At 38.0% G+C, this 26185-nt stretch overlaps 1 pseudogene; it reads left to right on the forward strand.

Moving 5' to 3' along the window:
• The window catches only part of LOC127439955 (phosphorylase b kinase regulatory subunit beta-like), a 113359-nt pseudogene that overhangs the window by 50542 nt on the left and 36632 nt on the right, over positions 1-26185 (forward strand).

Here is a 26185-nt window from a genome sequence, read left to right on the forward strand (position 1 = left end):
TTCGTTGTCATATGGGGTGCTTCATAATGCTCCACACATTCTCAATAGGAGATGGTCAGGACTGCAGGCAGGCCAATCTAGCACCCGCACTCTCTACTTATTCGACCAGTACTGGATGTGGTTTGAAGTTGTCCTGCTGAAAATGCTGGAAAGTGTTGGATGGCAGTATATGCTGCTCCAAAATATTTACATATCTGTCTGCATTAATGGTGCCCTCACAGATGTGCGAGTTACCCATGCCATGGGCATTTACACACCCCTGGCCCATACAGACACTGGCTTTTGGACCTGATGCTGATAACAGCTTGGATGGTCCTCTTAGGCACGGAGAACACAACGGCTGTGTTTTTCAAAAACTATTTGAAATGTGGACTCATCTGACCAAAAAAAAAAACAAAAAAAAAAAACTGTTCCACTGTTCTACTTTCCATCTAAGATGAGTACTAGCCCAGAGAAGTTGGCGGCGCTTCTGGACATTGTTGATGTAAGGCTTCTGCTTTGCATAGTAAAGTCTTAACTTGCATCTGTGGATGCAGCGGCGAGTGGTGTTGACTAACAAAGGTTTACTAAATTAATCCCAAGCCCATGTTCATGATATCCATTACAGATGAATGATGTTTTTTTTAAGACAGTGATGTTTGAGGGATCAGAGATCACACGCATTCAAAAGTGGTTTTCATCTTGCCCTTTACGCACAGAGATTTGACCAGATTCCTTGAATCTTTTAAATATATTGTGTACTGTAGAGGGTGAAATGCCCCAAATCCTTCCAATTTGTTTTTGGGGAACATTGTTCTCAAAGTGCTGGATTATTTGCTGAAGCATCTGTTGGCAAATTGACAAGTCTCAAATGATCCTTGCTCTTGAAGGACTAAGCTGTTTTTGGAGGCTCCTTATACAGTATACAGTACTATGACACGATTGCCTCATCTGTTTAACATCTCCTGTTTCACATTGCCTTGTTATTTTAACTTGTCAAATTGTTATTAGTCTTAAATTGACTCTGTCTCAACTTTTTTGGAGCGTGTTTCAATCATCTGATTTGAAATTACTGTACATAAAAAAAACAAAAAAACAATGAAATTCACAAGGTAAAACTTCATATAATGTGTAGTTGAAGTGCTTTCAATATAGCAAAGGGTGAATATAATTTACAAATAACTCCTTTTTGTTTTTATTAGCATTTTTCATACTGTCCCAACTTTTTCAGAATTGGGGTTGTGTGTGTGTGTGTGTGTGTGTGTGTGTGTATATACTGTACATATATTTGGGTTGATCAAACTTTTTTATTTCAAAAGATCAAGGATAATATGATAATACTCCTTAAAGGATTTGTTCACCCAAAATGACAATTTTCTCATAATTTACTCACCCTCATGCCATCCCAGATGTGTATGACTTTCTTTCATCTGCTGAACAAAAATGAAGATTGTTAGACGAATATCTCAGCTCTTTAGGTCCATACAATGGTGAATGGGTGCCAAAATTTTGAAGCTCCAAAATCCACATAAGGGCAACATAAATGTAATCCAGATGACTCTGGTGGTTAAATCCATATCTTCAGAACTGATATGATAGGTGTGGGTGATAACAGATCAATATTGAAGTCCTTTTTTTTACTATAACTTCGCCTTGCATTGCCTTAAATTCATTGTATTTTATGGAACTACAGAGCTGAAATATTCTTCTAAAAATCTTGTGTTCTGCAGATGAAAGAAAGTCATGCACATCTGGGATGGCATGAGGGTGAGTAAATCATGAGAGAATTTTCAATTTTGGGTGAACTATCCCTTTAAAATTACTTAACACTCATATCCAACTCACAGAATGTCCCTCCCGTCCTTGACAATGTCCATTAGCAATACATAGCCCCCATTCTTCTCTGTAGTAATTCAAATGGGAAACAAAGCGATTTCTGCCAAAGAGCAGGTAAATTAGTTTAATTAGACCAAATTAAAAGAGTGCATTATGCAGAAATGGTCTTCCTTTGCAAGTTAAGTGAGGCGGTGAGGTTGTTTGAATCTCTAGTTTGAAGTGCATAGGCTTATATATCTCATGTATTATAGCCTTTTGATGAGTCTGACTAATGTGTTATTAAAGCTTCAGAGACTAATGCAGAAAAATAGACCATTCTTTAAGAAGAGAGTGGTCACTTAACCTTGGGTTCCCTCAATATTTCCTGATGGAAGGCAAATTCAATAGTGAATCAGTGAGTCAGTTAATGTCTATTCTAATACAAACACTGTGTTGTCAAGTAGAACACAGATTCAGCCCTTCTGCCCTGCATCAGCTACCCAGCTTTCGCCATGGATGATGATGCTCTATATTCCCAGACTTTAGACAAGATTGTCCGCAAACTGAAGGGCAAGTACTGCTTCAGGCGGGTCTTACGGGACGGCTATAGAACAGCCAATGAAGACAAGAACCGCAGGCACTACAAACCTGCAGAGATGAAGGTTAGTGTGGTTAGCATATCATCTGAAATGAAAGGTGGAAAAAAGAAATAGAATCCAGGGGAAAATGAATAGAGCTTTCACCTGGCACATTTTTTCCCAGTCTATTTGAGATGAGTTATGGCTAGCCTCAGGTTTTGCCCAATAATTTGAGAAACAGAGATTTTGCTGTGAAGATTAGCGACAGATCTAATAAATGGCACTCATGCATTTTTATATTCATCTTTTAATCTGGTGCAAATTTGCTTATTTATCTGTCGCTTAGGAAAGTGTGAGGGCTGTGGGTAAATCCCATTTGATTAGGTTGAACTGAGAGGATATTAACTCCAGAATTAGCTTGGGAACATGCTGTGTCGGAATCTGAAATCTGAAAGTGGGGATATTTAACCTGCAGCAAATCATCACATAATATGCTGGAGCTGCCCTCCCACAATAAACTTACCCATTCATAGCAGGAAACAGGAAGTAAGAGAAGAAAAGGGCCCTTATTGGGAACAAAATTTTCTTTGCCCATCAATATTTATACCTGACTACCTCACCCTGCACTAACAAGAAATACCGAAGTATTACCATATTTTTTGGACAAGCACAATGGAAAAACCATGCTTTCCCTGCTGAAAAAAATTGTCAAAAAATAAATTGCTTTAAGTTGCTGTAAGCATATTTTTGTTTGTTTTTTGTTTTTGTTTGTTTTTTAGTTTGTTTTTAATGGAATGGTATGTAGAAATTGTTCTTTCTCCCTGAAAGATATCACTGAAATATGTGTCCTAAAATATCTCACCGGTCTCTGTGACAGCACTTGACTGTTAAACGGCAAACAAATATGTGATCGCAGATTCTTTGACCAGTCAATCAAAAGACTTTGATGTGCTTTTTTGCCTGTCAATCATTTTGCGCATTCTGGTAGTGCAGTAGTTGAAGCGGATCATTCAGGTTTAAATCCATCTTCAGATTCATAGCTGTTGTCAGCTGCGAGCGTTATTTTGTTGTATTTAAAAACCATGAAAAGTTGATGGTCTGAATGCTGTTTTTGGAGGGCGGTGTTTTAGAAAGAGGGGACGTGTCTAATTCAACAGCATCTTCTCGAGGAATTTCCAGAACAGCAAAAAAAAAAAAACAACAAAACATTTACACCAGCCTAAGATGGTATGCTGGTCTCAGCTGGTCAGGTTTGCTGGTTTTTGGCATTTTTCAGTTTTCCAGGCTGGTAGACCAGCTTAAACCATCTAAGACCAGCAAACCTGTTAGTCTTAGCTGGTCAGGCAAGTTTGGTTTGCTGGTGTTTGAGGAGTTTTCAGCTGGCCAGGCTGGGAGACCGCCTAGACCTGCCGAAACCAGCTAAGATCAGCAAACCAGCTTAGGCTCATTCAGGCTTTTTTTTTTCTTTTTTTTTTTTAGCAAGGATTCCTTTATGTACCTTGGAATAACATGTAAATATAATGGTGCATGAATAAATTAATCAGTATCATTGTATATACAGTATGAAAGCATGGTATTACCATCTTATGCCATTGCTGTACCATGGTACCACCACTGTATTTTTTGGAAGTGTAGTAGTCCTTTTCTTGTAGAGAATAAACTGTAATGCCATTTACTTATTTCTGTCCATTTCTGTGTACATGAATTAATTTTCCAAATGAATTAAAGGGATAGTTCACCGAAAAATGAAATTTCATTTCATTCTCATGCCATCCCAGATGTGTATGACTTTCTTTCTTCTGCTGAACACAAACTTTGAGGTTTTCATGTAACTGGCAGCTACTGAACTACTGAACATGAAGAATATTTCAGCTCTGTAGTTCCATACAATGCAAGTGAATGGGTACCAAAATTAAGCAAAAAAAAAAAAAAAGGTAGCATAAAATCCACATGACTCCAGTGGTTAATTCTATATGTTCAGAAGCAATATGATAAGTGTGGGTGAGAAACAGATCAATATTTATGTCCTTTTTTACTATAAATTCTCCTCACTGACCAGTAGGTGGTGATATGCACAAAGAATGTGAATCGGCAAAAAAAAAAAAAAAAAAAAAGAAGAATGTGTAAGTAGAGATTGATAGTAATGACTTAAAAAATGACTTAAATATTGATCTGTTTCTCACCCATATGTATGGATTACTTTTATGCTGCCTTTTTGTGCTTTTGTAGCTTCAAAATGTTGGTACCCATTCACTTGCATTGTGAGGACCTACAGAGCTGAAATATTCTTCTAAAAATCTTTGTTTGTGTTCTGCAAAATAAAAAAAAGTAATACACATCTGAGATGACAGGAGGGTGAGTAAACGATGAGAGAATTTTCATTTTTGGCCGAATTATTCCTTTAATTTCTAGATATCTCCACGTTATCAGTCTGTCAGGCTCAGAAAAATACAGGCTCTGTGTGGTTGGAGGTTTCATTCTACTGAACCCATAACTAAGTTATGATGGCAGAGGCTCTGAAGCCTGAATGCCTCATAGTGACTGAATGTCCTCCTGGTGAATGATATAGTCTTATTAAGTAATTGTGGTAAGTGAAGCCAAAAACCCATGGGACTACTTCTGTTTACTGTGAGAGTAGGCCTCAATGTCTGGTCTTTCCCACCCTAGAGACATTTAAGTAATCTATCTCCCATACAGAGCTAGCCACATCGTGCTCTCTTTCTCTCTCTCTCTCTCTCTCTTTCCGGGTGGTTATAGAAACTGTGATATTGAGGAGAAAATTTATTTTTAGTTCCAGTATTTACACTAGGTTTAATGTAATCCTCTCGGCCCATCCAGCGTTAAGAAAACAAGGCCTTATAAAAAATGGTCTTTTGAATCAAATTAGTTTTCAGCGTTAGTTAGAGAGTAGATTAATTTAGTTATTTTCTCATAAGTTTTAGAAAATGGCTGCGAGTATCCCCGTTTTGTCCTGAAACAGCTTATGTGAGACACATCAATGATGCGAGACCAGTCCAATTAACAGCCTTTATTTCATTACATCCTAATCTCTCGCTCTTATCTCTTAATGCCACGGTGATTGTCTGTTGAGATTGCCAGCATAGATAGAGAAGTCTCAATTACATTTGGGAAAGGTTGAGAGACATTTTGTTCTCCATCAGCCATCAAAGTGTGATTTAGATTTTGTAACTGTTAAGCAGCTCACAGAATTTATTTTTCTAAAGACAGATCGTTTGAATTGAGGTTTTCATGTAACTGGCAGCGATGAAAGAGGATCACAGAATTGTACTGCAAATGTTTCATGCGAGGAATAACGAGAATATTGAGAATACATGAGCTTACAGGCTTTATATGTTTTAATTGCAGCCTGGAAAGTGTGTTGCTAAATGCTGTCTGATTGCATGAGGTAAAACAACATCAGAAAGCACAAATAGACTTATCCGTATTTGTTTGGTTGGATATTAATACAAATGTTTCTGATTAGTTTCTCAGTACAGTCAGTCTGCCCACACATGTACTATGTAGCCTTTATTTTAAATGCGTGGTTGAGAAGAAATGCTCTCTCTGTTTCTACTGTTTCGGTAAACACTTAAATGTTGCCGCTTTTTACTTTCAAATGCATTTGACGAAACGAGCTGCAGACGCATAATTTAAATTAATCATTGCTTTTTCACACTCACAAATCATCTCTACATCTGAGTTGATTTTAATTTCAAACCCAAGTGATTCATGGCCCAGCTCTAGGGAACGGGAGATGGAGCACTGTGGCTTTTTAATGGAGTTTCTGCTTGACTGCTATACTGATACTTTACTTCAGCATAATTGTTTTCTGTTTTCCTGAACTGTGGTAACTGGAAAATAGAGGTTCTCTGGCATTTCCTCTTAGTGGTTTAAAGGGCTTCCATTTTATGTACAGTATATGCATTTTGCTGCAGGTAATAGATTGCTCAGTAAGTCAGTTAAATTATGGGTTATGTGGTAATGTAGTTATGTGGTAATTTACTATCATTAAAAATGTACAGTGTAATTAGTTGATTTCAATTTATTAACCATTATGCAATTCACAAAAACAAAATGACAAAGTCACATATACAGTTTTTCTTAAACTTTTATAAGTAGTTGATGTGAAAGACATTTGGGTAAAACTTTACAATAAGTTTCCGTTAGTTAACATTAATTAACAACATTAGTTAACATGAACTAACATTGAACAATACTTTTACAGCATTTATTAATCTTGGTTAATGTTAATTTCAACAAATACTAATACATTTTTCAAATCAAAGTTGTATTTGTTAACATTAGCTATTGAACTAACATGAACTAACAGTAAACAATTGTATTTGTATTAACTAACATTAACAAAGACATCATCTTCAATAACTTCAAAACTATTTTAAACAGCATTTTGCTAATTCTTTTATAATTATTATGCATGTAGCTTTTATGATTTTTTATGACATTAATTGTGTGCTGTACTGTAGGGCTGGCACCGGGATGTCTACACCCCAAAAGGCTCTGTGAGAGCCAACGTCATAAAACATAATAACTTAGGTCAAATAAAACAGTCTGACCTAACAAATGACATGCAGTTTAACCCAACTTCTGAAGGAGAGATAGTAATGGTGCGAGTCTTTGTAAAACAAAGCACGTTTGCTCCAAGGTGGCATGGACCATATGAGGTCAAAGTGGTCTGCAACAGCTGTGTGGCTGTGGCTGTCAGAGGAAAAACAAGATGGTATCACATGTCTCAGTGCAAACTGTTCAAAGGTTCAGCTAACCAATAAACTGTATTTTATTTTATTTTTTTCTGTTTCAGGATAACCTCTGCAATCCCATGGAGACCGGACACAAGGCAGGTGTCCGGACCCACCTGCATCAAGCTGGGTCAACGGGTATTGCTCACACACACGTTAGGATGCAGCAGATGGGTATGGAAATATACGAAAGGGCCATACACCTCTCAGATTCTTATTACACCCAAAGAAATAGTTACATGGCCTCCCAGAGTAGCACCGGAACAAAATTGCACACCACAAATCTGTTGTAAATTAGGTTCCACCCATCCCGCATACATAAACATATCAACACACACACCAGCACGGCCATCCCAGCACAATATCACTGCCTGGTATCAATTAAAATTATATCCAGGAGCTAAAGAAGGTGGGATGTGCACTTTATATGAGAAAAACAATGACGGCATAGACCCTAAAATCTGCTATTTTGTTAACAATTTGGAACCTGCCACATATAGGTGCACCCACACAGAAACACCACACACATAAGTTACACAGAATACAAATTCAGTTTAACATTATACAAACCCTATGACAATAAACCAAAAACCTTCATCTGGACTAGCCGAAAGGAAGGGATTTATTGTGTAGGAAAATGTAAAATGAGCGACAACAAGTTCACTAGCCCGCAAAACTGTTCATGGACTACTAATCACTGTTTTAATTTAACCACCTGTGGGTATAGTAAACCAAAGCAATGCCCAAAGCTATACCCAATTCCTCCTGGTGGACTTATCAAAGGGAACATTAATAAGACTTTGTTTCATGATGTAAATTTGGTGATGACTCATGTAACTTACAACATATCCAATATTCTATCTGCCTATACAAAACATTGTAACTTATTTGAAACACTGTAATGTACATGGGACATGTGCATGGCTACAGTCACACATCGATGATTTAATTACTAATTGCAAGCAAACTTGCCACCCAAATTTCAACATTTCCACCTAAATATAAATCTAACCAATTGATTATTGTTGGCATGGTTGCAAATCAGAGGGCCCCTGGTTTTCAACACATCGCTAATAACAATGCAAAAGTAATAAGAAGTGGATGATATGAAGTGCAGCCACTTCTATTGATCCACTACACATTTTGAAAATAGACATGTATCATCGATTGTGACTTAGCCAGCAAATCACACACATTGGATAATTTTAAATTAGCACTGTGATTATTATATATGTAACTATGATTCTACAATCATATAATTATTATTATAACTATATGCTAAATGATGTATATTGGAAATGAATGCATTGGTTGCCTTAAGTTTTTTGCCACCTTTCCTTTAATCCATCCAGATCAAGGTTTTCCAAATTCCACTGTGGTAGTGAAAAATTCAGATAGTAAAATGGGATCACCTTACTGGGTACATGACCTTGAAGGGTACTGAGACCTTGTTTACTAGTCGCACATATTGTCATGAAACTCATAACTATGTTGTTTATACATGTAACACCTTACAACCTTTTTCTCATAATGACACTAAACTCATAAATGTTCAGTTATTGCATGGCCATTCTGATGCAGTCCAGGTGTCACATACTCAGTGGTGTGTCATCAGTGAGATTAATTCCTTCACATATGGAGGACTGACCTGTCCTGCCAATCACTCCTTTTGCTTGGAGGTAACAGAGGACTTTTCTATGGGTCAGATCAACATATTAGGGAGGATACCACTGGCTACAAGCACAGCGCACAAGCTGTGGTGGACACAATGGACTTGGCACAAAGAATCATCTTGCAGACGAGAGATCACTTCACCCAGGCACAGGTAGAGACAAACCTGGCCAAAAAGACTGCACAAATCCTTTCCACTTCATCTACACACTTCAGTGACTGAGATTAAAAAAGAATTTGAAGACACAATGACCCCACAGGGACTCTTCTGGAATTGTCCCCAGGGGCCAAGCGGAGGAAACTGCAAGGCTGGCACCGGGATGTCTACAACCCAAAAGCTCTGTGAGAGCCAACGTCATAAAACTCTCACACAGAAGATCATCTCCACCTGAGACAACAAACCCTACTTTTTAAGGACCATAAAACACAAATCTCACATCTGCCCTCTCTCTCTCACCTCAGGTCACTTTAAGGACACCAAAAACTAAGTTATGACTTATCCTGTTCTGTTATATAAAAGGTTTTCTGATCATACATGTTCTGAGTGGAGCATGGGGCACACCGACTGAGACTTTAGAGCTCCGACTAACAAATTGGCATTACTTCTAGTGTACTTAGAGTGTTTAGGCTCGTTATGGAATTTCCGTTTAGGACATGAAGTTGTCGGCCAAGCCTAAATAGGGTGAAGACTAAACCTCTGGTTATTGTAATATTAAGTGTATTTAGGAAACTATAGCATGATCATATAAAGCTATTTTAACTTAGGTATTGTTAGTCTACCTTTGTAAATTTAGTGGTCATGACCTCTGGGTAGAGATAATGTTACTCTAAGTAACATTACTAAGTGTTTACTATCTAAGGGGACTAAACAAAATACTTTTAGATAAAAGGGCAAGCATGAGCAGCCATCTAATTAGTATTTAGTCAATTAGTGTTTTAATGACCAATACAGGCGTATTTGTGATCGTGAGATCCGCGTACACGGCTGGCACGAGACTATGCGACAGGAATCCGAATGAACGAGTACAATATAAAATAGAGTTAAATATGATGATCAAATGTTAAACCAAATGTAATAATAATAATTAAGATTGGAACATTAATATATCCTTGGAAACGTTTATAATTGGAGTCAGATAAAATAAACAGGGATCGTAAAACGAATAATATAGTTATTTAATTGGAACGAAATAACTTAAACTTAATGTGCACAAAAAGACAACACGCAGGAGACCTTCAGCCATGCCATTGGATGCCGCCATTGCACCAGTGGGTGGCCTCTTACAGTACTTTTAAAATTCACTTCTCAAAACACAGGAGCATTCATAATGAACTAGTGAAGGAAAATGGTGAAAAACAGGTAAAAAAATAGTGGTCAGTTTCATGGCCTTAGATATACACTTTCCCTTATACCTGTACATTCATATACATTTTAAACTAAAATGAGGTTGAGGTTGCTTCCAAGTCTGTAGACATGTTTTGCATCAACTACAAGTATTCAGTAAAAAACAACAAGTTTTAACAATGTTCTTGATTCATTATGTGATGGGGTCAAGTGCGAGTTTCCCATTTTTTTTCATCTATATGATGATTGATGGTAAGATTCATGAATATTATGCTATAGCTTTATGTATATTATTCATATAAATATTGTGCACATAATAGTACAGTTAATGCTTTTGCATATCAGTGCTGAGCTTGCTGAAATCAAAACGGCCTGCACAAACAGCCCGTCTCTGAGAGAGTAAAGCAGCATTGCCCTGGAGGACAGGAATGTAAAATTCTGAAACTTCCTTTTTATTCACCTTTTTTTCAGGTGTGTTTAGGGGAAATCCTGCTCAAGTCAAAGAGTACCAGGAACTGCTAGAAGCTGTCATTTTCCAGTCCTCTGAGGGTAAGATTCAGACACACATATATATATTGTATACGCACAACGTTTTGGACAAACTGCCAAAGCTTGTCACGTTGTGATGGCCTCTGTATGCCAGCCAGTGTCCTCCAGTCCCTGCCAATGACTATTATTTCCCCATTACTTTTTATTAAAGTGGCCCTTCCGTATTCATCTTGCCCTCACTGCGTATGATTTCCTCAGATGCGCCCCACTCAAGTGGACAACAGTGGCACTGCTCATTATTTAAACAGACCAGAACACCATCTATTCCCCGCAGACTGGCAAAAACAGCTCTCATGCTGTGTGACAGTCTGAAAAGTCCCCACCACTCTCCGGAAGTACAAACACAATAAGCAACTTAACTCTCTTCACGTGTTTACTGTGGGCCTCAGCAATTCAGATGAGGGCCATCTCTGTCAGCTCAAATGAATTATGTTTGAGTGAGAAAAGGTAAATTTATGGCTAGCCTGGATGCAGAACCGAGGTTTCTTTTGACACTGGGCTATATTGTGCCTTCTAAATCCTTAGACAGCCAGTTTGCTACTTTTTTCTTCAGAGGCTAAATTTCTTTCATATTTTTTTTTACATATTTGCAATAAGAAGTCAGTTGCAATATCTTAATTACAGAACTTGCATTCAAAGATATGAGTGGCTCAAAGATCTGAGTAATATTAGTAATATTAGTAATTAGTAATAATATTAGGTATATATTGTGAAGCAAAATCTCTGCAATACATCTATGTACTCTTTATGGTGTTGTAGGGAAATTTGGTAGTTTAATGTACACGGTATGGATTAAAGTGCCCGTGTACCTTCATCAATAATATGTAAGGAAATGTATGTGTTAGTAATTAAATTAAACTGTCCGCATGTCTACGCCATTATGTAGGAAAATTAGCGACTTTGCATATCTCCAACAGTAATTCGTAGGAAATTGTATAATGCAACTAGCCACGTTCGACCATCATTATAAGTATGATAAATGACAAATAATCAGATTAGAATTCTGAAAAAAGATTCTCTACCATTTAAAATGTAATACAACAGTCTCATTGTATCTGATCACAATTAATATGTAAGGAATTAGCTTAAGGGAATTATGATTAATTCACATATTTAAAGAATTACAGTATACGTCTAATCACTCGGCCACGCTGAGTTGATATGATGTAGCTGTGAACTCTTTAGAGTAATACTATTCTCATAGCTTCTTGAAAATAATATCACAAATATGTTTATATATGTTTCAAGCTTTGGAGTGCAGATCTTTAAAATTCATGTAGGAAATTTGGTAGTATAAATGTACACGGGATGGGTTAAAGTGCCCGTGAACCCCCACCATTATATGTAGGAAAACAGTATGTGTGAGCTAGGAATTAAATTAAACTGTTCTTATTCTACATTATTATGTAATGAAATTTATAATGGAATTAGTCGTGTTTGACAACCATTATAAATTAGATAAATGACAAACAGCTAGATTATTTGTCTGAGTAAAATTCTCCACCATTAAAATCGTAATACAACGTCTTGTTGTATCCGCTCACAATTTCTATTGTAAGGAATTAGCTTTAATAAGGTAATTATGAATAATTCACTTATTGGAGTAATATTATTCTCATGGCTTATTGAAAATAATATTACACATATTTAGGTATAGCTTTGAAGCAAAATCTTTTAAAAACAGGGATGAGATTATTTATCAGAGTATACCACAGTCGAATTATCTTTGAGTACAGATAAACTTTTGCTATTCTAAACAATAAACTAATCTAACACATACAACATGAAACAGGTTGGTGAGCAGTGACAGAATGTGAAATAAATGATCAATACAGAGAAAATTAAATTTATGGTGTCTGTTGACAATGCCTTAAGAACCATTTATCCTTCTTTGAGTCTAAATCGATTTGCAATCAGATTACCCACAGTATTTAACTAATACACCAGCACTTTGAGCAAAAGTCTGGAGATGTACTTGCATGTTGTTGCATTTCCTTGCGTTGCGTTCTTTGTGTTGCTTGGTTCTTTGGCATTTGAAGAAAGTTCGTTTCGTCGATGTCTTGGACTCTGTTATGATTGCGGATAATTATTGTCTGGATGGATGATGCCTGGTGGGCTTTGAAGACTCCCGTTGGGTGTGTGAACCATAGAGCAGAGAGTGAGAGGCTTCCTTTGGGTTCTACATGGCACGGAGGATCTGGAAGAAGCAAGAGAGCCAAAGAGAGAGGAGACCAAGAGACCGTTGCAAGAGAGGATTCGAAGAGAGAGAAGAGTGAGTTCTTCCTGTTTTGGAAACATTTGAACTGAAATTGGCCGCACCTCAAAGGTGTCCTGAGCCAATCAGAAGTGACTTTCCAAAGTCACATGGTCAACTGGTCTGTCCCTTTCAAAGTTGATTTACAGTACTTTGTGTGAAGGATCCTTTCAACTCCTGCTCAAAATAGTGAATGTTTAAACATGACCTTTTATATCTTGAAAACGGTGCAAGAGACATGACATTCATTGTCATCAGCATTCTCTACGTAAACAAGCAAGCATTTACATACTAAATGTGACATACTTTCATGACTATTATACATGTAACAAAACATGAAATTCCCGGGTTACAAATCATACTGGTTAATTCATTGGTTTGTCAGTTATAAGTGATTACAAATCACTACACATATTTTAAAGGGTACATCAGGCTCTAATCATTAATTTGTCAGTTATAACAGTGGTCACAGGTCAGAATTATCTAGCAAGGCTAGGTATTGTGTACATTGTGGGTTTAAATACATTCTGTACATTTTAGAGAGTTAACTCAGTGAAGTACAATGTTCATGGATTCCCTTTTAGCTGCTGTTTGCAGAATATTGAGGATCTCATGACTAATTATCATCCAGAATAAAGAGTCATAGAATTGGTGTTGTTTTGATCATTGTAATCAGGAGGATCTCACAAGGGAACCTTTCAAAGAAAACCTGCTTTTGCTCTGTGTGGAAGTTCAGAAGGTCATGCTAACCCTAAGCCTAACCTTTTTTGCTTTAAATCATGCCGTTTCAGTCTCTTTGCAGTGATGGTCTTGATAGCAGTGTCAGGCCAGAACCATTAAATGTGGGGGCATTTCGTCAGAAGCATGAAGTTCTCAAGTCATGCGCTGTCTGGACAAGTCTCTTTTGTTAGTTTTATTGGCCAGATGTGAGCTTTTTCTAGGCTTCTTGACATCAGCTCAGTCTTTTAATTTATGACGTTGAGGAATTCCAGGGTTAGAAGGTTGGGTTTTAAGTCATATGGCTGCAATTCTTCTGCATCTAATATCCTACAATCAAGTGACGTTATTATCAAAATTTACCACAGTCAAATTAACTTTGAATACAAACAAGACTTTATTGCTAATGTAAACACATAGACAAACATGACAAACAGGTTGGTGAGGAAATTGTAACAGAAGGTGAATGAAATGATCTGTACAGAGAAATTTAACTTTATGGAGTCTAAAGACAATGCCTTGAGAACCATCAACTTCCATTTAGAATAAATACCTCGATTTGCAATTGGGTTACTCAAATAATTTTAAAAAGACACCAGCACTTTCAGCGAAAGTTGGAGATGTACTTGCATTTCCTTGCGTTGCTTTGGTTCTTTGGCTCTTTGTAGAAAGTTCTGTTTCTCCGTCGATATATTGAACCTCTGTTTAGATCGTGGATTGGAATGATGAGGCGGGGCTTTGGAGCGAGGCCTCCTGCCAGGGAGACTCTTGCGACTCCACGTCACGTTGGTGAGTTGTAGCGCAGTGAAGATAAGGGCTTCCTTGGAACTTTTCATTCCAAGCTTCCCTGGACTCTACATTTGCGGAACCTGGCAGAGGGGTGCCGACGCGAAGTCAGCCGAGGAAGGGCTAAGAGCCACTAGGAAAGAGAAGATGCCAAGTTCGTCCTGGGAGGAGAGGTTTTGTTGAGTTGAGGTTGGCCACACCCCAAAGGTGTCTTGAGCCAATCAGAAATGTCTTTCGCTGGGTCACATGGTCATGTCTATCCTCCCCTCAAGATAATTAATTTATAGCCCATTGTGTGTGAAGATTTCTGTTTCCCGCTCAAATTTCATAGGAAAATATATAACTGCAAATAACCCAAATATACTTCACATTATCATTCTGGAAATTAACTATGGACCTCATAGATACCAAACATGAGGGTAATAATAATAATTGCAATGGTAATAACATGAATGATAAGCGATTAAAAGTGTAATAAATTATATGGTTAAAGCAAGGATAACATTACATGAGGTAGTCTGACAATCTCAAAAGTAGATATACATATGAGAAAGACAAGAACAACATTAGTTCCATGAAGTTAAAAGGGTAAAATATTAGTAAACCCAGTCTTGAAATTTCAAGGCTTCAGATCTTGCTCTCTTTTTTATTATTTATTTTTTATTTAATTTTTTATTTATTTAATTTTATCCCCTTTTCTCCCAATTTGGAATGCCCAATTCCCACTACTTAATAGGTCCTCATGGTGGCGCGGTTACTCACCTCAATCCGGGTGGTGGAGGGCAAGTCTCAGTTGCCTCAGCTTCTGAGACAGTCAATCCACGCATTTTATCACGTGGCTCGTTGTGCATGACAAAGCGGAGAATCCCAGCATGTGGAGGCTCATGCTACTCTCCACGATCCACGCACAACTTACCACATTCCCCATTGAGAGCGAGAACCCCTAATCGCGACCACGAGGAGGTTACCCCATGTGACTTTACCCTCCCTAGCAACCGGGCCAATTTGGTTGCTTTGGAGACCTGGCTGGAGTCACTCAGCACACCATGGATTCGAAATTGCGACTCCAGGGGTGGTAGTCAGCGTCAATACTTGCTGAGCTACCCAGGCCCCAGATCTCGCTCTCTTGAGTGTAACTTCAAGAAGGAGGGAGGACCTCTCCCCCCCGTCACTGTCCTGTGGGGTGCAGGGCCTCCTTGACCAATGGCCCTTTTGTTTTAAATTATGCGGTTTTGCTGTTTTAGCAGAATGGTTAGTCTCCTGACCAACCATTTGGCACTCGTTAATTATTTCAAATCAACAACCTTAAAGGAGCTTCAGTCTCTCAGAAGGGGACTCTTTCTGAGATCTTTCTGACAGTTCTTTTGTTTAGTGATGTGATGCAGGATGGAACTGGGAAAGGGTGCCTCAGACTTTAAAGCATCAAATGTATAGATTCACAGTTTTATGGCCTGGAAAGCCCTAAGGCTATTCCTCCAGAAGGTTCTACTTATTGCTTTGTGTGTGCTTTGGAATGTTTCACTGCCTGGTGCACTTAAAGTCCTACAGTGTTGTGTTGTGACTAAAGAGTTTAACATTACTGACATTAGGGGCCTGGGTAGCTCAGCAAGTAAAGACTCTGACTACCACAACTGGAGTCGCAAGTTCAAATCCAGGGCGTGCTGAATGACTCCAGTCAGGCTTCCTAAGCAACCAATTGGCCTGGTTGCTAGGGTGGGTAGAGTCACGTTGAGCTAACCTCCTCGTGTTCGCTATAATGTGGTTCTCGCTCTCGGCGGGGCGTGTGGTGAGTTGTGTGCAGATGCCGCGGAGAATAGCATGAAGCCTCCACACGTGCTAGGTCTCTGCGGTAACACGCTGAACAAGCCACGTGATAAGATGCGTGGATTGACTGTCTCAGATGCGGAGGCAACTGAGATTCGTCCTCTGCCACCCGAGTCACTACGCCACCACAAGGACTTAGAGCACATTGGGAATTGGGCATTTCAAATTGGGGAGAAAAAAAAAAACAAAAAAAACCCATTACTGACATTTCACGTATAACTTTGTTCTGTTTTAAGATGTGCTCTAATCCTTGTCCTATCCTTATGAGGACTCTCCATAGACATAATGATTTTTATACTGTACGAATTATAGATTCTATCCCCTTACCCTAAACCTAACCCTCACAAAAAACGTTCTGCATTTTCAAAAAAAAAAATAAAAACATCATTTAGTATGTTTTTTTAAGCGATTTGTTTTTTTTAAGTGATTTGAATTATAGGGACACTAGAAATTTCCTCATTAACCACATTTATAGCATAATACCCTTGTAATTACCAGTTTGTAACCTAAAACATTTCCTCATAAACCACTCAAACCCACTCACACACACACACACACACACTCACACACACACACACACACACACACATATATAATGTGTAGCCTAACTTCTCATACCTTATTGATTTTATATGCATTTAATTTGCTACATAAAATGAATATTAAAGGGATTGTTCACCCAAAAATGAAAATACTCTCATTTACTCACCCTCATGCCATCAGATGTGTATGACTTTCTTCTGCTAAACACAAACAACCATTTTAGAACAATATTTCAGCTCTGTAGGTCCTCACAATGCAAGTGAATGGGTACCAAAACTTTGAAGCTCAAAAAAGCACATAAAGGCAGCATGGCACACATTCACTTGCATTGTATGGCCCTACAGAGCTGAAATATTCTTCTAAAAATCTTCATTTGAGTTCAGCAGAAGAAAGAAAGTCATACACATCTGGGATGGCATGACAGTGAGTAAATAATTAATTTCCATTTTTGGTTGAACTAGTCCTTTAATGACAGATTTTCACATTATTCTATGGGTGTTGTGTGGTTATATACAGTGTAGCTAGGTGAGTTACTATACTGTTACTATGCTGTGTTTTTAGAACAGCTGGAACGCTATATTGACCAGTCAACATTGAGGACCAGAATTATTCATTTAATAAATGCACATTAAACCCACACCACAGAAGCATTTCGTTCAGACACAAGACACCATGGCAGTCTGTGAATCACATGTAATTTGATTCTCCACAGGACATGCCGTTATACCCAAATACAACTACGTGCCGGCAGACTTCGTGGAGGCTGAACAAAAAAAGCATGGCAGCCAGAAGCGTTTCCCCAGCAACTCAGGGCATGATGGCATGCTTTTCCTCTATGGACAGGCCTTCTATAACATCGCTAAGCTGCTGGGTGAGTCTCAGATCCGTCTCATCGCCAGCTTAGCCCAGAGGTCAGGGCTACTTCACACAACAGAGACACAGACTAAAAGAGTTTGCATAGATATTCTATTTATTTATTCATGCAGTGATTTTATGCCATTTGCTCACATTCCTTCAGCCCACTCAAAGAAAAGAGCCGTTTGTATGAACCACTGGAAACCCTTTTGAACACAGTTAAGGAATGGTTTATTTAGCTAAATTATGAGATAATGTAAATGAATGTCAATTAGTCGTTTACAGCAGAAATATGTGTTATTATTCAAGTTCTGCAGTTTTTGTTTGCAATCTGTGATGTTAATGGAGTAGTTTACCCAGAACTGAAAATTCTGTCATCATTTACTCACCCTCATGCCATTCCAAATGCTTATGCTTTTCCTCTGTGGTGCACATGAGATATTTTGCAGAATGTTCACACTGCTCTTTTCCATGTGATGAAAATGAAAGAGGACGGGGGCTTCACATGTCCATATGACTCGTGCACTCTTCTGAAGCCACACTGAAGCTTTTTGTGAGGAACAGACTATCATGATTTGTGCAAAGTCCTCACCTCCATTGTCTTGTGACTGATCCTGATTCACCCTTTTCTCCCTGTTGTGTATTTGCTGTTCAGTGGACAGTCTGATCAGCCCAAAGGACATCGACCCAATACATCGCCATGTGCCGTGGCAGGATCAGAGGAACGTCAGCATGCGATACTCCAATCAGGTAAGCTGCACCTATCTATCTGTCTTCAGCCAACTACTTTGTGAATGAAACGTGAATGGAAGACCTGTGCTTCCATTTAAAGGGGTAGTTACCCAAACATGAAAATTATGTCATTGTTTACTCATCATGTTCCAAACACCCATGAACCTCTATGACTATCTTTCTTCTGTGGAGCACAAATGTGGTTGGTAGGCAGGATGTTAGTCTTAAGTCATTCACTTTCATTGTGTCTTTTTTTCCATACAATAAAAGTGAATGGCGACTGAGGCTGTCAATCTTCCAAACATCTCCTTTTGCGTTCCACGAAAGAAAAAAATCAAATGTGTTAGGACCAACATGAGAGTGAGTAAAAGATGACAGAATTTTCATTTTTGGGTCAATTATCACTTTAATTTCTTTCAAAGCCACATTTATGTTTTTCTTCATGGTTTAGCAGAATCCCTCCCATCTCCATATCAACACAAACCCACACAGATGACTTCTCTTGCAGATCCATTCCTTGCAGATCTGTTAGTGCTCAGAGACAGGCCACACTGATAAAGAGAGACCTACGAGCACCTGCTGTAGCTAGCACACAGCTCCCTCATCTGTCCCTACAAACAGTCTGCAGTATCTTTTTAATAGAGCATCTGCTTATTCCAGTTATGCTTCAGGTCTGTTAGATTTGAGATGTCATGTGATATTTGTAGCTGTCGGGAAGCTGCTTGTCAGCAGTTCTGTTACAGTGAACACACCATTATTATTATTATTATACATATAATGTAGTACTAGCTACTGAATATGGACTTTGTGGAGGTGTGGGGGGTTGGATCTATTAGAAACATCACTTCCTCTCAAGAATGAGATCTTTGCTTATATAGTGTAGCATGCACATAGACTCATAGATGCAATAAATGTTAAAGAAGATGTTGAGATTAGGGCTGGGTGATAGAGTAAAAAATTGTATATCTCAATATTCTTCACCCTTTTAATTATATATGATATCTCAATTGTGTATTTCCTCTGAAATGGCTTCAAAAAGAGATCTTTTTTCAACCAGAGGAACCGTTGTTTCAACCAAACATCCATTGTTGTTATGTAGATTCAAAAGGTTAAATGTAAGAACTAAAACATAGTAAAAATCTAGTAAAAAATATTCAGGACATGTAGTAATAAACAGCAGTATTTTCCTACATTTTACTCAAAAAGTATGAAAATTGCCACACAGAGACTTCTGTGAACATTTCTGTGTGATGACCCAAACAAATTGTTGAAGTTTTGAATTGATTCATTGAAACAGACATTTGTTTATTTAATTATCAGTTAACCAACCTACAGTATTTTTGTCAGCAAAAACTTGGCAACAGCTATGTTATTACCAACAGAATAATTCAGTTAACAGTGACAGTGATCAGAAAGCTTATATATAGCCAGTTATGACTGAGCTTTTGATAAAAGAGTCAATGATCAGTATCTATATCGGCCAGTCAAATGACAAGAAAATCGTTAATCAGTGTTGGCAGTAAAATCTGACTTAAAGAAATATTCCGGGTTCAATACAAGTTAAGCTCAATCAACAGCATTTGTGGCATAATGTTTATAATAATAATTGTAATTATAATGCAAAAATCGAGGTTACAGTGTGGCACTTATAATGGAAATGAATGGGGCAAACTTATGGAAGGTTTAAAGGCAGAAATTTGAAGCTTATACTTTTTTAAAAGCACTTACATTAATTCTTCTGCTAAAACTCATATATTATTTGAGCTGTAAAGTTGTTTAAATTGTAATTTTGACAGTCATTTAGGGTTTTAGAGTTTGTTGACATTGTCATGGGAGCGAAGTTGTAAAACTGGCCATAACTGGCTATAAAGTGATTTTATCACACAAAATTATTGTTTTCACACATATTCTTTGTCTTGTGGCCATACTTTTGAAACAGTGAGTATTTTAACATTCCAAAATTGGCCCCCATTCACTTTCATTGTAAGTGCCTCACTGTTATCCAGATTTGTGCTTTTTTTAAAGAAAAGTAGGGGCAGGGGGCCTGGGTAGCTCAGTGAGTAAAGACCCTGACTACCACACCTGGAGTCACAATTTCGAATCCAGGGCGTGCTGAGTGACTCCAGCCAGGTCTCTTAAGCAACCAAATTGGCCCAGTTGCTAGGGAGGGTAGAGTCATGTTGAGTTAACCTCCTCGCGGTCACCATAATGTGGTTCTCGCTTTCGGTGGGGAGCGTGGTGAGTTGTGCATGGATGCCGCGGAGAATAGCGTGAAGCCCCCACATACGCTAGGTCTCTGCGGTAATGCACTCAACAAGCCATGTGAAAAGATGCACGGATTGACGGTCTCAGACGCAGAGGCAACTGAGATTCATCCTTCACAACCCGGATTGAGGCGAGTCACTACGCCACCACGGGGACTTAGAGCACATTGGGAATTGAGCATTCCAAATTGGGGAGAAAAGGGGAGAAAATCCTCCCCACCCCCCAAAAGAAAAGAAAAGGAGGGGCAAGTCAAAATAATTGTTTGTGGTAATCAACATTATGCCACAAATGCTGTCGATTGAGTTTAAATTCCATTGAACCTGGAATATTCCTTTAACAGCTCTTTGATTCCTCCACTGACTGCAAACACCTACTCTCGTCAAGCGAGACGCTTGACATTTCAAATGAGCCTACTCTCGTTCTCACAAGACGAGGATGAATCAGGAAACTAGTGTAATGACCATGTCTTTAGGAACTGTCTTTAAGAGACAGTTAACTTCTCATCATTAATTTCTCTCATCATTCACTCACCCTCACCCAAAGTCACATGAGTTTGGAACTATGTTCTATTTGGGTAAATTATTTCTTTAATGGCCAAATTAAAACATTTTAAAACCTTATTAACCCAATATTCCCAGTGTTGCTCATTTTATTAATGATTTCACAAGCAAAATTATTGCAAATATATTGTGAATATTCAGTATGTGGCCCAGCCCTAGTTAAGATGTTGCTGTAATTGACTGATATTGGCTTGGGAGAGCAAGTCTGTCTCATAAGAGTCTAATAAGAGGCGATGAAAGGCAGGCGGTTGTTTTATTCATGAGTGTTGTCCCGCTACATGGGACACTGGGAGGATCCCTGCTGCTCTGAAGGAGGGCACTGTGGATTGCACAGTAACGCATGGCACAGTTGTCTGTTCGGTTTTGTGTCAAACGTGCACTGACTTAAGGGCACACTGCTGTTTGTTTGTGTGGTCTAAATGTGTGCTTACAGTATGTGACAGTCTGTCTGTGGATGGATGTAGCCATTTGAAGTGTCAGTTTACATTTGTATACATATTACTGCCTGTTTTTGTGTAACTTTATGTAATATTTATGCAATTACTCATGCAGTACATGATTTAATTTAATTGCCAGTTTGTGTTAATGCACATGAAGTCCTTAGCCTATACTTTTCCTCATAACATTTCAAACTCTCCCACACTTTTTCCCCTTTGTGGAGGCATATTTTCATGCTGAACCATGTCCTTGCTCAGAGATTAGACAAGCCTTTTCTCCTGATTGATGGATGTACCCTGTTTCAACAAAGCACAGATGGAGCTCCGTTTAAATTTAGAAATGATTGTTCAGCAGAGCAGCCAAGGTGCAGGAAGCAGTAACATCTTTTTGCCTTTTAAAACAGCCTTTGAAATACTTCTCTCGCTCAAATACTGTACGTGAGCTCAGGGGATGGGGCCTTTTTGCAGTTACTTTGCAGTTACTAATTTGATGCGTTAAGACAAATGTATTCCAACAGAACACATTCCCATTGTTTTTGTTGTCCGTGCTCAATGACTTTATCTTTTACCTTGAAAACAGATGATCTACTTTTTATAGGAAGCGATTGTCAAGGGTTTGAGGAGAGGACTATGGGGATCGGATGGTGAGTGCTTTTAAAGGGATAGTTCACCCAAAAATGAAAATTTGCCATCCCAGATGTGTATGACTTTTTTCTTCTGCTGAACACAAACTTTTTTAGAAGAATATTCCAGCTCTGTTGGTCCTCACAATGCAAGTGAATGGTGACCAAAATGTTGAAGCTCCAAAAGCACATAAAGGTAGCATAAAAGTAATCCATAAGCCTCCAGTGCATAGATCTATAGTATATCTTCAGAAGCGATATGATAAGTGTGGTTGAGAAAATATGTAATTTCTTTTTTACTATCAATCTCCACTTTCACTATAATTTTTCACATTCTTCTTCTTTTGCTTTTGGCTTTTAGTCCATATCTATTAGGAGCAGGTAAAAATATTGTTTTTCCAATTAATCGCAATCTTCATTTGAACGATCTCAATATCGATTCTTAAATCCCAAGATCAATCTTTCACTCAATGTGCAACCCTCTACTACAATGAGAGGAAATCACTCACATTTGCTACCAAATTTCATGCTATGCAACTGAAGTGAATATATTTGGCAACTGGCTGGTAAATGTTTACATTTCACTCTCCAGTAATTGTGTAGTTTATTTGTGAATTGTTCAGAAGCGAGATCCTTTCACAGTGTGTTCAGAGTAAAAGTTGTTCCGTGTAATTTGTGTCCAAGACAAGATCCACACAACCCATTTGTCATTGAATAATGTCTCTTTTAATACCCTTTCTGATCTTTTCAGTCAGTTGTTGATCCAAAAAAAAAAAAAACAACAAAAAAAAAAACACATTGCACAGATGAGGTAAAGCTGTTCAAGTCCTCTAGTTAATATGCACTCATTTAAATGTGTTGTTTACAGAAATGCAGTTTTGTTGAAGAGCCAGTACCGGTTTTAGCATATGTTCAACAAATCAATGTAAATACTTGTAAACAGTGCAAATTATGCAATTTAACAATAATTATGTAACAAAAATAATATATGAAACATAAAATCTTATTTATTGATTGAATACATTTATTTGTTCATTTTTAAAAAGCCAAAATGTGACCAAAATGATGAAAAAGTTATAAAATATAATTAGTCAAATTTATATTTTCATAATGTACCTAGTTAAAAGGTCCCCTGTGTAATTAACAGCATTAGCTGGGAGATCATTACTTTTATATGTAAGCAAAAGGGACATTATAACTGAAATGAACCCACATGAATCGATATTGAGTCAAATCGAAATCGGAATCGAATCAAATCTGTATCAATACCTAGCCCTAATATCTATTAGCTTTAAGGCCATCTATATGCTAGTGCAATTCTTAAATCTGCAGTCTCAACAGACCCAGAAAAATGTATGACACAACTTACTGCATTCATTTTGTCAAATGCTTTCTAGAACGAGAACACACCCTCCCTCTACATCTAATCAGCATGTCTGGCTGTGGAGGGTAATTGTTTTTGAAGGAAATTGGGCATGGGGGTGATCACTTCTGTCTAGGATTTGGGCTGGTTATGTAGAAACAGATCAGTCAGATCATCTTTCAATCCTCACTCAAGTCAGTGGAAAAGCGATCAGACTTCGGTTGGAAACTTCCCCAGCTCTCTCTCGTATGAAAAGCATCAGGTATGTGTGTGTGTGTTGCTTTGCTGGGGGCTGTGATGTAAACTAAAGCCAACTGGCTGTTTTAAAAAAAGGCACAGGCTGTTTGACAAGTCCCGTCCGAACTTTATGTTTCGGTAGGAAATACATCAACAGGCTAAATAAAACTGCATTTTTCAAGGCAGTTCAGGGGGACTTTGAATATTGATCTGTTTCTCACCCACACCTGTCATATCACTTTTGAAGATATAGATTTAACCACTGGAGTCGTATGGATTGCTTTTATGCTGCCTTTGTGTGCTTTTTTGAGCTTCACCATTGGTCACCATTCACATGCATTGTGAGGACCAACAGAGCAGAAATACTCTTCTAAAAATCTTAATTTGTGTTCTGCAGAAGAAAGAAAGTCATACACATCTAGGATTTTTATTTTTGAGTGAACTATCCTTTTAACTCATTACACATGAAGTCTCCTGTCTACATGTCTTTCTCTGGGCTGAGTCACATCATAAACTCCCAGAAAGGATTTACAGAACACGGGACAAATAAACAACACAAACAGCGAGGATATGTCAGTGGCCATATGGCATGTGACATGTATACAGATGTCACAGAAGTCCATGTAGGGGGGCATGTAAACACGCATATATACAGTACATGCAGGGGTTAAATTAGGCCGGAATGGTCTGGAACAATGTTATTTGTCAGCTACCTCGCAATATAAAATGCATAGCGATCCACATGTCACAGATCAATACATCGTGATGCATTACAATATCATAAATGGATCATACACCAAACACACTTGAGAGAACCAGCGTGTCCGTGTGGTTTATATTTCTACGTAGAGTACAGGTCTCTCATAGAAGCAAATTTTGGTTTTCAGAGTTTCTGCTTAGATAACTTGCTTCTTCTTTATATGAACCAATGCACAGATAATAAAAATATCAATACAATGATCAAAAAAGAATTTATGCAATATTGGGATGAGAAGAATGGCAATATAATTCACTTTATACTTGTTGAGGTTGCTCTTCCTGGTTCTCTCTGAATTGACTCTTTATAAGTCTAAGCAAGCTGTATGTGGGTGGGAGGGGTGTGTGTGTGTGTGTGTGTGTGTGTGTGTGTGTGTGTGTGTGTGTGTGTGTGTGTTTTAGAATGTATGAGCACTGAGCCCCAAAAAGGTTAATGGAAAATTTCCAATGGCCGTCAGTACATACTTGCATATACACACACATACAGTGTGTTGATAGGACCTCAGTTGACCACTGCTGTGGTGAAAGACACAAATAAAAACCTTACACAGTGCAGGACAGAAAAGAAGAGAGGGAAGATGAGTTGAAAATGTTAAAGAGAGAAAAGGAAGGTCATGTATTTGGGTCGTCAGTGTAGGTATTCCGTGTTTGCAGAAACATATTGGTTGATAGAGCTGAAAGTCATTCCTCAAACAACTGCGGAATGGTGGCAGATGTGTTGGATATTTATCACCGACAGGTAGCGGACATGATGAATATGGATACAAGTTATCACTTAATATGTCACTCGAGTCCACACTTTATAGTATGAGAACACAATTCAAGTGTCACTTTGACACATTAACGTTTGGAGCACATTTGAATAAGAGCGTATATTAGCATTGAATCTACTGTATACCTTGTCCTTGTCATCTCCTGGTAAATAATGTTCATCAAGCATTGTGCTGTTGCCAATTGACAAGTAAGTCAAGATTTACATGGATGGGGCAGAGGGAAATCCGAGTGAGATCTGAATCTCAGAACACTCAGGGGTGATGATGGGTAAAGTGCTATTTGTTTGGCTTGCTTACTTTAATAAATGCAGAAGTTTATCTCTCCTATCTTTTTTTTATAGTTTTCATAAGCTACATTTAATAACTTTTTTATTGGAATTTGTTCGTATCATGTAGCCAATTAAGTACACTTGGCAAGCATCAAATGCGAGTAAAAACGAGCTGTGGCAAGAAAATAAAACAAGTTATATGCCATTTGGCCGGTAACTTTAGAAGGATCTGTAACATAATACATGATACACAAAGACATACAAACCATGCAGTGGTGGAAAGAGTACTGATTTTTTTCACTTAATTAAAAGTACTGCTACTGAAGAAATAATTCACTTTAGTACAAATAGAAATACTAAGAAATATTATGACACAAGTAAGAGTAAATAAGTAGTTTGCCAAAAAACTACTCAAGTTACAAGTTACTTTATGAAAATAAAGTATTATATTATATATAGTATATACGCTTCCATTTTTAGAATACAAATACATTGTT

This window comes from Myxocyprinus asiaticus, chromosome 1 (genome assembly GCF_019703515.2).
Source record: "Myxocyprinus asiaticus isolate MX2 ecotype Aquarium Trade chromosome 1, UBuf_Myxa_2, whole genome shotgun sequence".
Lineage (NCBI taxonomy): Eukaryota > Metazoa > Chordata > Actinopteri > Cypriniformes > Catostomidae > Myxocyprinus > Myxocyprinus asiaticus.